We start from the raw sequence: 16,487 nt of genomic DNA, 5'->3' as shown, positions 1-16,487 counted from the left end.
GCATCCAACTTCCCTTCCCGAATTTCTAAAGATGACTTCATCCCACATTTCCTGTAAGAGGTAAATTTTTGTACCCCAGATTTATGAAGACCATTTCATTCAATAATTGATATTACAGAGGTGGAAAACAGCATAGTGCCAAACTTCAAAGGGTTACAGTTTGTAATAGTAATGAGAATTTGAAGATCTTTCTTGCCCCTTAATGAGCCTAAGGGAATTTGAAGACCTTCCCTGCTTTGAAAATAAACTCTTCCCCCTAATAGGAAGAATGTAATCACATGAAGCCTGTGATGGGAGGAGTTTGCTGAAGGGTACAGCAGAGCCCATAGGAAGCTGGAAGTCAGAACAACTAGATGGTGGAGAAGAGAGGATGGCAGGCAAGTAGACAGGCTTATGAGTAAATGCTGGTTTGTGGGAAGGGTAAAGGATGCTGTGGCTCTCTGTGCTGTTGTGGCTTATTAACTTCTTTGCTGCTATCATAGAATTGGCTTACTGGTTTTGGGGTTTGGGTTTCAGAATAAATGTTTATCTTCTGTCTTCTATATGGAGAGTCTGTTATATTTTGTAATTGAGCACTACGCAGGTATATTTATCGTGACTGTGGGCTCTGTGAATATTGCATTGGTGCTACATTGTCTAAAAGGAGAAATAAGATATTTATTTAATTAAACTTGATGCAAAGCAGATTGTGGTAGGGTAAAGAAGGGATCCTACTATAAGGAACATTGAGGAAGGAAAGATAATTTTCATGTAGGAGGGTCAAAGAAGACTTCAAGGAGAAGGTGGCACCTGAGCTGGACCTTGAAGAAAGATAATATTAGAACATTATTTACAGAGACCATGTTTTTCTCTGAACCTCCAATAAATCATACCATCAGCCTTGAAAAATGTACACTAATCACTTTGGCAAACTTAGCTCATAAAACAACTAACACATTTACCAAGATAACTTTTATGTATACAGAATTTGTACTGAAGCAGAAATCTTCAAAAATTATTCATATGACAGTTATATAGAAAGGACTGATATGATTACGCACCAGGAAGCTAGTGTCGTTGGATGGAAGAGTACATGGAGGGGAGCAGTTTGTACAAAGGCTATAAAGGTAGGAGGAGACCAGGTTAAGAAGGGCTTTGAATGCCAAAGAGAAGATTTTGTGATTGATCTTGGATGCAACAGGGAGCCACTAGAGTTTATTGAGTAGGGGAGTGTCATGACTAGACTTGTATTTTAGGAAAATCACTTTAGAGGCTGGTTGGAGGTTGGATGGAAGTGGGGAGGGACCTGAGGCAGACAGACACAAGTTCAGGCTATTTCAGTAGTCTGGGTATCAGGTGATGAGGATCTGTACCACAGTGAGAAGAGAGAATAGAGAAGGGGGCATATTCAAGAGATATTGCAAAGGTGAAATTTACAGGCCTTGGTAAGATTGCATTTGGGGGTGAGAGATAATGAGGAGTTAAGGATGTGAGGATGATACCTAGGTTTTGAACCTGAGGAATTTGGAGAATGGGTGTTATTCTCTATAGTAATAGGGAAGGTAGGAGTTGGGGGAAAGGTCTAGGGGAAAGATAATGAGTTTGATTTTGGACATGTTTGTTTAAGATGACTACTGGACATCCAGTTTGGGATCCCTGAAAGGCAGCTGGAAATGTGAGACAGGAGGTTAGCAATTAGGTTGGGGAAACAGAGGTAGATTTGAAAATCTTCAATATAGAGATGGTAATTCCGTAGAAACTTATGAGATCAGCAGGTGAAGTACGGTAGCAGGATAAGAGGAGAAGGCTCAAGACAGAATTCTGTGGGACATCTTTGGGAACTAAAGGAAACTGAGAAGGTAGTCTGATAGGTAGAAGAAGAACCAGGAAAAAGTGTTGCCCCAAAAACCTAAAGGAAAGAGTATTAAAGAGGAGACAGTGATAAATAGGGTCAAAGACAGTTGAGAGGTTTAGGAGAATGAGGACTAAGAAAAGCCATTGGATTTGACATCAAACTTCTCCCTCAAATAAAAGCTCATCTTTTGGTGGGGCTAGGTGGTGCAGTGAATAGAGCACCGGCCCTGGAGTCAGGAGGACCTGGGTTTGGGTCCAGCCTCAGACACTTAACACAAAAAACCCCTAGCCATGTGACCTTGGGCAAGTCACTTAACCCCAATTGTACTCAAAAAAGCAAAAAAAAAAAGCTCATCTTTCTACATAGTGATATTCTTTGATTATGAAGCATCCTAGCACATTGCATAAAGAGTCATTCTCAGAGTCAGCAAGACCTGGTCTCATGTACTCTTTCTGATGCCTGTAGATTTGGGGCTAGTCAACCTCTCAGTGCCTCAAGGCTGCTCTCTAAGACTATATATTTTAAGGGAGGTGCCTACATAAATTAGTAGAAGTTATACTATCACTCAGGTTTCTTATTCCAATTAAATCATAGATCAAACCCCCAAACCAAAAAGTTCTTTCTATGAACCTGTATTGTAGCAAACCAAAGAGTACTATATAATGGAACAACTGAAGTTAGTATTACCTGGGAGGTAATGGAGAAGTTCATGATGGATATGAGTAGACTGTAGAAAAATATAAATGTGTAATTATGCAGCAAAACTAGTAAAAAAGGAGAAAGGCAATTAAAAAATATGTGACTGGAAAAAAAAGATGGACCAGTTATATAGTACAAGTTTGAGACAACTGTTAGTCCCTGTATATTCCACTGACATATATATATATGTATGTATGTATATATATATATATATAAAATATCCCCCAGATTAATTTTGTTATTATTTTGTCTGGTTCTAAAAAGTAACCTTTAAGTAGTATGATCAGTGTGGCAATAAAACTGCAAAATAAATTAGTAGTATTATCATTTATATTATCTCAGTCACATCATGAACGCAATATCTCTCTCTGATAATTTGTTGCTTTTTATTTCTGTAGAGTGTGTTATAGTTGTATTCATATAAGTTCTGAGCATGTCTGGGTAGGTAGATACCTAAATATTTTATATATAGTGTAGTTATTTTGAAAGGAATTTCTTTATCTCTTTCTGCTGACTTCTGTGGGTAACATATATAAAGGTTGATTTTTTTGTGAATTTATTTAATATCCTGATATTTACTGAAGTTTTTGTTTCAATTAATGCTTTAGCTGAATCTCCAGGGTTCACTGAGTAAAGTATCCAGTCACCTGCAAAAAAGCAACAATTTTGTTTCCTATTTTCCTGTGGTTGTTCCCTTAATTTTTTTATCTTATATTATTACAATAGTTAGCATTCCTAGAACAATATAAAATAATGCTGATGGAAATGTACACACCCTTAATTTACCTCTGACAAGTCCGTTAGTGTTTCTCTATTGTGGACAATGGTAGTTTAGTTTTAGAGAGATGTTGTATATCATATTAAGGAAGGGTCCATATATTCCTTCAACATCAAAACCTTTATCTGCATCTATTGTTGTAATAATAATTTTTATTATTATGTTTCATTATGTTTATTTTCCTAATATTGAGCTAACAACATTCCTGTTATAAATCTAACATCTTTGTAATGTATAATATATTTAATATGTTGTCACCTTTTTGCAGGCTAAGATAAGGATAAGGACTGTACCTGTGATCTCATTGGTTTAGGGCAAGGGTGGGGAACCTGTGATCTGGAGACTACACATGGCCCTCTAGATCCTCAAGTGCGGACCTTTGACTGAATCCAAACTTCACAGAATACGTTTATTCAATTCAATATAAGTTCGGATTCAGTCAAAGGGCTGCACTTGAGAATCTAGAGGGCCACATGTAGTCTCGAGATCACAGGTTCCCCCCTCCTGGTTTAGGGCATTCCCCATGAAGAAACTAGCTCTACAATGTAAATTGGAATCTGCTCTCCATCGTATGATCTTAGAGAATTGTCTGGGACACTGAGACAATTAAGTGACTAGCATGGCATTCCAAAATTTGGAGGTGTCAAAGGCAGCAGTTGAAACTAGGTGTGCCTGACACTGACTGGGTCTTTTAGGCAGTTAGGTGGCACAGTGTTGGACTACATTGTAAAGGTAGTTTCTTCATGGGAAATGCCCTAAGCCAATTGACCTGATTTAAAATCTAACATCAGAGACTTACTAGCTGTGTGAACTTGGGGAAATAATTTAATGAATATTTGCCTCAGTTTTATCAGCTATAAAATTGGCATAATAATAATCCTTAAGTTGCAAGGTTGTTGTGAAGATCAAAGGACATAATATTTGTAAAGTGCTTAGCATAGTGCCTAACATGTAAATGCTTATTCCCTTTTTCTTTCTTTCTTTCTTTCTTTATTCACCATGAAACAGTTGCCTCCCATAGTAATGCCTGGATCCTTCCTGCCAACTTCTGATCTAGAATGTCTGAAAGTTAGGTATTTTGGCTTGTGCTATTTTTATTGATTCTTGCCCTTTAGCACACTCTAGAGGTCAAGGATGAAGTTGCACTTTATATCTTCAATATTCTATGTCTATCTTGATGTATATTGCACCAGATGGGATCAGAAAGGACCTGTTACATTTCCCATAGAAAAGTATGGCTAAAATCCAAACACACTCTCTATAATGATCCATTTTCTTAGTCCTTTTCTCTGATAGAATCTATACCATGAGGACAAATAGGATGTGAGAGGATTATTTAATCCATCATTCAATGATTGTCCCATTCAAGCTCCTGTAATAGGAGGAAAAAGGAAGGACAAGTTATTTCACATTATCTCTTCTTTCTCTGAATCAATGTTTCTCTTTGTATCCTTGTTTTATCCAATTTCCCTAAATTCTCTCTCAACCCTGTAGGAAGATACCAATAGGCTGAAATGAAGTTGAAACTGTAGCCTGGTCCCTAGATCCTGGAATCATAGATGATCTGGCTCCAAACCAGAACCTGACAACAAAGAAAATTCTGAATTTAAGAACCTACCATTTACTTGCAAATTAGGGAATCTTGGAATTGGAAGGAACATTACATAAAGATTACCATGTCTCACCTTTCCAATGTAGGGATACTTTTGGCAGAATCCTGACAGATGTTCATCAACTTCCATCAGAATTTCCCAATGATGGTTATCATTCTAGTTCATAAGGCTGCCCATTATTATTGTTATTAGACAGATCTAATTATTAGAATGTTCTTCCTTTTATTGTAAACATCTATGTAAGTCCTACTGCAGTGCTTCACCATGGTGTACTGGGACATTAACTTCCTCTTCCCCCTCCCCCAAGTGATTTATTCATGTAGAAAGCTTCCAGTGAGGAAACTCTCACTATCAATTCAGAGAAACACCAGTTCTGTACTTATTGTTTTAAAGAATTGCTTGGGTAACTGAGAGATTAAGTGGCTTGCCTAGAATAATATTCAATATCAGTAAATATGAGAGGCAGAATTCTAACCCAGTCCAGAATCAACTTTCTTTTGACACTGTCTTCTTGAAAGACGGAGATCCAACCATGATGGAATGCCTTCAAGTATAGCTCTGGTTTGTCTATCATTTGAGGATCTATTTAACTATATTTAAAGAGGTTCATTACTAGGTTGGCTGTAGGATGATGAAGTTTTTAGTCTCAGTAATCTCAAAGACCATCTACTGAGTAATAGGGAGTTGCAATCTGTTTTGGGTGGAAGATGTACTCATACCTATAACATCATAGCTCTTTTTCTGGCTGCCACATGCTTTCAGTTTGCAACCTTGGAGTGATCCTTGACTCTTCACTTTCCCTCAACCCATGTAGTCAGCTGGTTGCTACATCTTCCTGATTCAGTATCTGCAATATCTCTCAATCTCTTTGCTTCTCTCTGGTTATTTAGCTGCCATGTTAGTTCCCTGGGCCACCACCCTATTTCAGGACCTCATCGCCTCACTGTTGGGCTGCTGTAATAGCTTTCTAATTGGTCCCCCTGTCTCAGGTCTCTCCCCTTTCCACTATATCCTATGCACAGGGTCCAGAGTAATGTTCCTAAATCACATTTCTGATGATGTTATTCCCCTGCCCAATAAATTCCAGTGACTCCTTATTACACCTAGGTTCAAATATAAGCTCCTCCATTAAGCATTTAAAGTCATTCATAAACTGACTGCAGCCTATCTTTCTAGCTTTATTATATATTACCCCTCTGTCAGCCAAACTGGCCTTACTATTTCTCACATATAATACTGCCATCTTTGATCTCCATGCAGGCTGTCTCCTTGCTTAGGATGAACTCCCTTTTCAAAAAACTTCTCTTTGACTCCCTAGTTTCCTTTAAAGATATTTAAATCTCACTTCCTACATGAGGCCTTTCTTGATGACTCTAACTGCTATCTACATCCCTCCTGTCAAATAATGTTGCATTTATTTGTGTGTAAACATAAATATGAGTAGCTAGGTGGTACAGTGGACAGAGAACCGGGCCTAGAGTCAGGAAGACTCATCTTTCTGAGTTCAAATCTGGCCTCAGACATATAATAGCTATGTGACCCTGGGCAAGTTACTTAACCCTCTTTGCCTCAGTTTCCTCACCTATAAAATGAGCTGGAGTAGGAAATGGCAAACAACTCTAATTTCTTTGCTAAGAAAACCCCAAACAGGGTCATAAACAACTGAAAATTATTAAACAACAACAAAAATACATAAATATATGTACATTCCCTTTCCAATAACATATAAGCTCTTTGGAGACAGGACCTATTTTTTTTCTTAGTTTCTATAGTGTCTTAGCACAGTGACAAACCTTTATTAGGAGTTTAACAAATGCATATGAATTGATTCTTTTAAAAATATGGACTACATTAAGCTAGATTTTTGCTATTTGATACCATCCTTTTTCTTTTTTTTTTGACATTCTCTGTTTATTGTAAGAGTTGTGACCCAGTTAGCATTGAATGACATTAACTGAATGAAAACATTGATTCATTTTCTTTTTTTCAAAATGCGTATGGGGAATATAAACCTTACAAGTATCATTATATCTACTATCTTACAGTTGAGGAAATTGAGACTCAGAGAGATAATATATCTGGCCCGAGGTTACACAACTAGTATTCAACAAAGCTAGTACTGAAATGCACCTAGAAATCAGCTTTTCTGGCTTTAAGTACATTGTTAGACTAGCAAGCCAACATAGAATATGGAGAGAAGAAAAATGCTCATGGGATTAAAACTGATGCAAATCATTAAAATATCTTGAGAAAGCATTACCAACAAGGGGCATATCAGACTCAAGTTTATCCAGGGGATAATGCTGTGACTACTCATCCATCCATTCAATACATTTACTCCTGTGCTAGATGCTATGAGGTGAGATCAAGGATACAAAGAGGGATGAATGTCACCATCCTAAAGGGAGTTTATGCAAAGCTTTTGCCATGAAGCCTAGAGGTCTTGATCTCTTTGCTATTAGTGAGTGATCTCTCTCTTCTCTGATATTTTAATACTTGCAATTGTTCTATTGTGCTTAGCATATCTTAATTTGTATTTTATCTTTCCCTGCCTCTAATATATGCTATGAGACTGTAAAATCTTTCAGGTCAGAGACCATATCTTACTTTATTGGAGGCAGCTAAGTGGCACCATAGGCAGAGTACAGGACTTGGAGTAAGGAAGGATCAAGTAATGTTCAAATCTAGCTTCAGATACTGTGAGACCTTGGGCATATTGCTTAACTTCTGGCTCCCTCAGTTTACTTATCTGTAAATTAAGGATCATAGTAGTACCCATCTCACCAATTTGTTAGATCAGATGAGATAAACACCTTGAATCCATTGAGGTACCTTATAAATGCTAGTGATTTTTTTTTTTAATTTTTGTATCTCTCTCAACATCTAGCAAATAGTGGGCACATTGTCAATTAAAATAAAGCTAAATATGGGGGCAAAGGTATATAAACATTTAAAAAAATATATGTGACCAGATTACAAGAGTACCACTAAATGGCAAATGATGGGTATAGACAATGTTGTTTGGGTGGTCAGAGAAGGTTGTCCAAAGGAAGTGGACCTTGAGCTAAAAGATGGGTAAGTTTTGACAGAGGAGGGAAGGTATAGAGGTGGACCTATGCATGCTTTTGATGGATTTTTACTGCCTTTGAGAGAATTATTTAAAGGGATTTGCTAGAAAGGTGATAAACCCGAGGATATCTATCCATTTTCTATCTGTCTGGATTGCCTAGGTTCCATCTTGCCTATGGACAGGAAATGGATTAAATCATGTCTCAGCCTTCTGGAAGAGGGCAAGTGACAATGACCTCTCCAATTCCATTCTACTTTTTCCTCACATTGAGCCCAAGACTTGTCAGACAGCTTTTGATCACTTCATATTAACCTACTGCCCCTTGAAATTCTTCTTGCCCCAAGTTTAAGTCAGCTTCCCCTGCTTACTTCTTAGGAGAAACAGGGGCTTGGATACCTTTCTCTCTTGTCCTTTATTATTTAATTTGGGATCTCATCAGTTCCCATGGACACAATTATCATCTCATGCTAATGACTCTCAAATCTACTTATCTAGGCCTAACTTATTTATTGATGCCTAGTCTTGGATCTCTAATTTCTTTCTTAGACACCTCAAATTGGATGTCCTGTAGATATATTAAGCTTAACGTGTCCAAAACCTAATTCATTATCTTTCCCTCTACATCCTCCCCTTTTCTGAACTTCCCTATTACTGTTGAGGATACCATCATCCTCTCAGTCACCTAGGCTCACACCTCAACTCCTCACTCTCTTTCATCTACCCCCACTTCCAATCTCTTGTCAAGTCCTGTTAATTTTTACTTCATAAAACCTGGGAAGACATATGAATTCATGCAAAGTGAAGTGAACAGAACCAAGAGAAAACTGTACATAGTAAAAGCAACATAGTAAGGATGATCAACTGTGAAAGACAGCTACTCTGATCAAGATAATTATCTAAACAATTTCAAAGGGCCTATGATGAAAAATACTATCCACATCCAGAGAGAGACCGATGAACTCTGAATGAAGGTTGATGCATACTTAAAGAAAAAAACAAACCTTTATTTTTAGTGTGATCTTGGGCAAGTCACTTAACCCCAATTGTCTTGCCTTCCCCCTCCAAAAAAACCCCAAACCTTTATTTTTATTGTCTTATTTTGTTTGCATTTTCTTTTGCCACATGGATAATATGGAAATATGTTTTACATGATTTCACGTGTATAACATATCAAATTGCTAGCCTTCTTAAGGAGGAAGGATAAGAGGGAGGGAGAGAACTTAGAATTCAAAATTTTAAAAAGTATTAATTTTTTACAGATATTGGTGAATATTAAATGAAAAAAATAAAAAAAACCTTTACTTCCATAACACTTTTCGTATATGATTCCTTCTCTACCTTGTGTTTGGCATTGTGGCATAGACCCTTATTACCACATTCCTAGACTATTACAATAGCTTGCTAGTTCATCTCCCTACCTCAAGACTCTCCACTCTAGTCTATCATCCATTAAACCATCATATTGATCTTTCTAGAGCACAGGTGTGAATATACATCCCCTTCCCCATTCAATAAACTCCAGCGGCTATCACCTCCAGGATCAAATATAAAATCATCTGCCTGGTATTCAAAACCCTTTGTAACCTGTCCTCTCCCTATCCTTCTCAGTTCTTTTTTTTACATTTTGCTTTCCCCCATATTCTGCAATCCAGTAACACTATCATCTTATTCCTTGAAAAAGATACATTTCTCATCTCTCTACATTTTCACTGGCTTTCCAGGAATTCCCTTCCTCTTTATCTCCACTCCTGGCTTTACTGTTTTCCATCAAGTCCCAGGTAAAGTCTTAGCTTCTACAAGAAGTTTTCTCTATACCCATTAATTCTAATGTCTTTCCTCTGTTGATTATTTCCAATTTTTTCTGCATTTATCTTCTTTGTAGGTAGTTGGTGTATGTTATTTCCTCTGTTAGACTGTGAGTACCTTTTAAAAATCATTCAGATTTATTCATTGTTTTCAACTACAATGATAACGTTTGTCCAAAAAGTTCCAAATTAAATTTTATATGAATATAATTATAATTTTACAATGCAAAACTTATTCTACCTATTATTATAAAAACTCCAAATATAAATTTATTAAATTAAATACTTTTTGTGGATCATTCTGTACGATTTAAAGGAAGTAATCCAGCAAGACCTTTGAGAGTCTTTGATAGCAAGGAGATGAAATCAGTCAATACTAAAATAAATTAATTCAGGCTATTCACTGGAAGGTCAACTACTGAAGCTGAAGCTTAAATATAATGAGAAGCCACATGGTAAGAAAATGGGACTCATTGGAAAAGACCTTGATGTTGGGAAAGGTTTAGGACAAAAGGAAAAGGGGACAGCAGAGGATGAGATGGTTAGTCTCATGGGAGCAATGAACATGAACTTGGACAGATTTTGAGAGATATTGGAGGATAGAAGGGTCTGGTGTGCTATGGTCCATGGGGTCATAAAGAGTCAGACATGACTGAACAACTGAACTATTATCTATGAGATTTTCTCTTAAATTTATTTTGCAAATTTTGCTGAATATAAATAACATTCAATGAAATAACCTACACCTTGAAAGATGTTCAACATAATAATCATATACAAACAACTTGGATGTTGGATTTTTTTATTTGACCAAAGATTTTCAGTATTTGGATCAGCACCAGAAAACATACCCCTTGGGAGCAGGCTGGCTTTTGTCTTTCTTCATAGCCACGGAACTTAGCAGAGTGCTTGGCATCACGAGGGTGGTGAAGGGCAAGTGGGAAAATTGACTGCATCAAATCCAACTGGTTAGGAAATCTCCTTTCTATGCTGGTGGTCAAAAAGAATCACCTGGGGGCACAGAGCATTATGAATTTTGTTAAAACTATGTATTTCAAGGTTTCTAACTTTTCAGAGACGATAAATCAGGTGTAATCAGGGCCCAGATTAAAACCTTCTGAAGCGATCTAATTATCTCCAGGCAGGCACACAGGCAGCTTTTAGGTAATCTCCACTACAGAAGTGTGATGGTAATGGGAATTTGAAGATCTTCCCTGCCCCTTAATAGGTCAACTGTTATCACGTGTGTGTGTGTGTGGGGGGAGGAAGTGTTTGCTGAAGGGGTGGAACAGGAAAGAACAGGAGAGAGAGCCAGAAGAGCTGGGAGCCAGCAGCATGGAGGCAGAGCAGCTAGCATGAGTGAGAGGGGCATTTTTGCTTAAGGGGCGTGGTTTTGTTTTGAAGGCCTGACAGAGGGAAGGATTGCGAATGTTGGTGCTCACTGCATTGGTTATATGTACCAACTTCTTGGTTGCTATGATGGATTTAACTTTCTGGTTTTGGGATTTGGCTTTCTGGTATGTGAATAAATGTTTTGGTTCTGCCTTAAATGTGGAGAGTCTGTTACATTTTGTGATTCACAACTATACAAGCATATTTATAGTCATCGTGGGTGCTGTGAGTATTGCATTGGCATTATAACAAGATCAAGGAGGGGAGGGGAAATAGAAGTGGAGACCTGAAGAGAAACTCATGCCCTAAATTGATGTAGCTGGACACAGACAGGTGTAGTCAGGAAGAATTTATTCCAACCACTACCCTGAAGAAGGTGAGGGGGAATGCTCCAAATCCAAAATGGTTTCCATAGCAACATCTATTGCTGCTGAGCCAAATTCTGCAGCTTTTACTTTGGATACAAATATTTTCAGGCCTAATCCTTTTTTTTTCTTTCTGAATGACAGCCCTCTAAATACTTGAAGATATGTATTAGATTACTCCTATGTTTTTGCTTCTCTGGGCTAATCAGTCATAATTCCTTCAAATAGTCCCACTCTTCATTAGTTCTAATCTCCTAACCATCATGGCCAGTCAATTAATAAGCAACTATTTAATAAGTGCTTACTATGTGTCAGATACTGTACTAAGTGCTGGGGATACAAAAACAAATGTGTTTTCTTTGCCCTCCTTGAGGGCAGGAAATTCTAAAAGTGGAGAACAAACACATACACACATACATATATAAGTATGTACATAACATAGACAAAACAAATACAAAATAATTTTTGGAGAGAATATATGGGAAGATGAGGGCATCAAGAAAGGCTTTAGGACAAAGGTATACCTTTATCCCTTCGATTGGAGGGCTGGCAGGTAGAACATAAAACATCCCAAAGCTTTCCTTTAAAGAAGGCTGGGAAGTACTGCCAATTCTTCCCCTCTTCCCATTCCCCCATGTTTTTAGTTTCCTTTTGTGCTGTTGTCTTCCCACATTAGATTATAAGTTCCTAGAGTATAGGGATTGTCTTTTTTTATATTTGTAGCTCCAACACCTAGTACAGCAACTGGCACATAGCAGATGCTTAATAAACATTTATTGAATTGTATTATTGTACTTGATCTGAGTTTTGAAGGAAACCAGGGATTCTAAAGTGTAGGTGAAGAGGGAAAGCATTTCATAAATACGAACAGCTAATGCAAAGGTGCAGAGAGGGGAGATGGAGTCAATCTTAACCCCTTACTTTCTTTTCTCATGCCCAAACAGTTGCTAAGACTTGTTGATTCTTTATCTACAACATCTCTTACATCTGCCATTTTATCTCCTCTAACATGTCACTCTCTTCTGGGTGTCCTCTAATTTGCTTATGTTTTTTTCTAAAGTGTGGTACTGAGCACAATAGGGCAATTTACCTTCCCTAGGTCTGACAGGGAAAGTAGAGGGATAGATTAAAATTCTCCACTACCATCCTACTTTGAAATCTTATCATCATCGAGGTGACCTTGCCTTCTCCAAAGTTATATTAGTGGAACACAAGCTCTGGTAGCTTCTATCAAACTAAAAAGGCTTCAAATTGCATCTTGGATGATGGGTTTTTCATATATCAAATAGTCAAACAAGGTAATATTTTAAAGTACTTAGTACCCTGCCTGGCACATCATAGGGGCTTAATAAAGGCTTCCTTCCTTCCTTCCTTCCTTCCTTCCTTCCTTCCTTCCTTCCTTCCTTCCTTCCCTTTTTTTCCCTCCCTCCCTTCTTTCCTTCTATTGTTTTTTAAGGACTGGCCACGGAAAATTTGGACAAGCTTACCACCAGATGTTTGGCTGTCAGGTTGTGATTTTTTTTTTCCACCTGAGAATCTTATGAAGACTGTCTACTAAGGCACAGAGGAATTGCAATATACATTGGTGAATATAATTCTTACAATTAAGAAAACATGGATCCTTGAAATAGCACACAAGATTATATTAACTTTTTTTGGTTAGTGTATCAAATTGACTAGCATTGAACTTGCAGTCCACTAAAATGCTAGATTTGTTTCATAAATTTAGCTACACTTCTGCCATATTAATTTTGAAGTTGATAGTTTTAAGTTTAAGTGAATGATTTTACATTTATCTTCTATTAGGCAAACAAGAGTAACTAATATTTTATAACCTATTCATATCTGTGATATCTATTAATTTTTCTGTCATCTAAGATGTTAGCTATCCCTCCCAACTTTGTATCATCTACAGATTTGTTAAGCATCCACCTATACTTTTGTCCAAATTGTTGATAAAATTTTGGAACAGTGATGGGCCAAGGACAGAGCCCTGGGCTACTCCATTAAAGACCTCTCTTCAGGGTGATATTAATATACCCTCACTGTTCTTTGAGTCTGGTGATTCACTGTTCTACCCTCTAGTACATATCTTTCCATTTCATTTACTAGGAAATGCTTTGCTACAGCCCAGGTCTATTATCTTGCCACATCTAGTAAATCAACCCAAAAAGAAAATGAAGTTAGTTGGGCATGACCTCTCCTTTATAAACCCAGGTTGACTTTTAGTGATTAGCATTTCTCTTTTTAAATGTTCATAAACCATCCCCTTAATAATATTTTTAGACTTTTTTTCCCAGGAATCAAGTGTGTCAGCCTACAGTGAGAAAATCTGCCTTCCTTCTTTTTCAAAAATTTGAACATTTGTCAATGCAATGTGCTCCCATTATCTCTAATTTTTAAAATATCATGGATGCAAGTTTAGAAATAATATATAACAGTTCTTTTCCTTTTTCAGACTGAAGCTCATTTAGCCCTTGCTATCTGAACTTATTAAAGACAGCAAGGAGTTGCCACCCGGGAGTTTCTCTTCCTTTATCTCGGGTCCCCTGTGGCCTTGAAGAATAGAGAACCGGCTGCTGCCAGCACCGCCTCCGCCTCCCGTAAGAGGGCCGAGCCTGGGGCAGCTGTGACCCGTGGGTACGTGGGCCAGAGGTTACAGCAGGAATTGATGACCCCAATGATGTCTGGAGACAAAGGAATTTCTGCCTTCCCAGGGTCAGACAATCTCTTCAAGTGGGTTGGGACCATCCATATGGCAGCTGGGACAGTATACGAAAACCTAAGGTACAAGCTCTCCCTGGAATTCCCCAGCGGCTACCCCCATAATGTTCCCACTGTGAAATTTGTCACACCTTGTTATCATCCTAATGTGGACACCCAAGGGAATATCTGTTTGCACATCCTCAAGGACAAGTGGTCAGCTCTGTATGATGTCAGGATCATCCTGCTATCTATCCAGAGCCTGCTGGGAGAACCCAGCATTGACAGCCCATTGAATACACATGCTGCTGAACTTTGGACAAATCTCACAGCCTTTAAAAAGTACCTGCTGGAACCCTACATGAAGCAGGTGTCTAGCCAAGAGCCCTGACCCTGGCTGCCCAGACTACCTTCCTTCATCTTGTGTGTATGTGTGTTTGTCTATCTTTTCCCCTTCTTTATAACCTGTCTTCTTCTGTCTTCTGTAAAGGACTCAGTATCATAGACTGTTTTCCTTCTTTTTCTTTTCTTATGCTCTAACCCAGCCCTCAACATTAATGTATAAATAAATAAAGTTTTTTTTTTAAGACAGCAAGGCATTTTCTTGCTCTTTCCTTTCTTATGGACTCTGAACTTACCTTGAATTTCAACTCTTTTTTAAAAAAAATATTTATTTTTAGTTTACAACATTCAGTTCAAAGCTTTTGAATTTTAGATTTTCTCCCCCTCCCTCTCCTCCCCTTTCCCCAAGAAGGTGCACAATCTGATATAGGTTCTATATTTATATTGATATTAAACATATTTTCACATTAGTCATGTTTGAAAGAAGAATTATAATCAATGGAATGAACCACGAGAAAGAAGAAAGCAAACCAAACCAAACCAAAAAAAGCATACAATAGTATGCTTCAATCTACATTCAGACTCCATACTTTCTCTGGATGTGGATAGCATTTTCCATCAGGAGCCTTTTGGAATTGTCTTAGAACCTTGCATTGCTGAGAAGAGCTAAGTCTATCAAAGTTAGTCATCACACAATGTGGTGGCTGTAACTGTGTAAAATGTTCTGGTTCTGCTCCCCTCACTCAGCATCAATTCATATAAGTCAAGATTTTTCTGAAGTCTTCCTGCTCACAGCAAAATAGTATTCCACTACATTCATATACCACAACTTGTTCAGCCATTCCCCAATTGATGGGCATCTCCTCAATTTCCAATTCTTCACCACCACGAAAAGAACTGCTATAAATATTTTTGTACATGTGGGTCCATTTGCCAATTCACAACTCCACTAACAGTACATTAGTACTCCAGTTTTCCCATATCTTCTGCAACATTTATAATTTTCCTGTTTTGTCATGTTAGCCAATCTGACAGGTGTGATGTGGTACCTAAGAGTTGTTTTGATTCGAGTTTCTCTAATCAATGGTGATTTAGAGCATTTTTTCATGTGACTATAGATATCTTTAATTTCTTCCTCTAAAAACTGCCTGTTCATATCCTTTTACCATTTATCAATTGGAGAATGACTTATATTCTTATACATTTTACTCAGTTCTCTATATATTTTAGAAATGAGGCCTTTATCAAAGACACTGTTTGTAAAAATTCTTTCCCAGTTTTCTGCTTCCCTCCTAATCTTGGTTGCATTGGCTTTGTTGGAATGAAATTTTTTCAATTTAATTTAATCAAAATTATCCATTTTGCATTTCATAATATTCCCTTTCTCTTGTTTGGTCATAAATTCTTCCATTCTCCATAAATCTGACAGACAGACTATTTTTTGCTCTCCCAGTTTACTTACAGTAGCAGCCTTTTTATTTAAATTGTGTACCAATTTTCACTTTGTTTTGGTATATGATATAAGATATTGGTCTATGCCCAGTTTCTGCCATACTATTTTTCAGTTTTCCCAGCAGTTTTTGTCAAATAGTGAATTCTTATGCCAGAAGCTGGAGTCTTTGAGTTTATCAAGTAGGAGATTACTATAGTCATTGACTACTGTGCCTTGTGTTCCTAACCTATTCCACTGATCCTCTGCCACTCTATTTCTTAACCAGTACCAAGTAGTTTTGATGATTGCTACTTTATAATACAATTTAAGGTCTGGTATGTCAAGGTCACCTTCCCTAGCATTTCTTTTCATTAATTCCCTTGATATTCTGGAACTTTTGTTCTTCCAGATGCATTTTGTTATTATTTTTTCTAGCTCCATAAAATAATTTTTT

At 37.5% G+C, this 16,487-nt stretch overlaps 1 pseudogene; it reads left to right on the top strand.

The window, feature by feature from the left end:
- LOC138154736 (ubiquitin-conjugating enzyme E2 C pseudogene) overlaps positions 1-14,838 on the top strand; it is an 81,681-nt pseudogene extending 66,843 nt beyond the window's left edge.
- Positions 14,839-16,487: the final 1,649 nt, after the last annotated feature.

Source organism: Petaurus breviceps, unplaced genomic scaffold (assembly GCF_028583685.1).
Source record: "Petaurus breviceps papuanus isolate PSGF00001 unplaced genomic scaffold, PetGlider_PUasm1.0 91133, whole genome shotgun sequence".
In the NCBI taxonomy this organism is placed as follows: Eukaryota; Metazoa; Chordata; class Mammalia; order Diprotodontia; family Petauridae; genus Petaurus; species Petaurus breviceps.
This window is presented reverse-complemented; position numbering and strand designations above follow the sequence as displayed.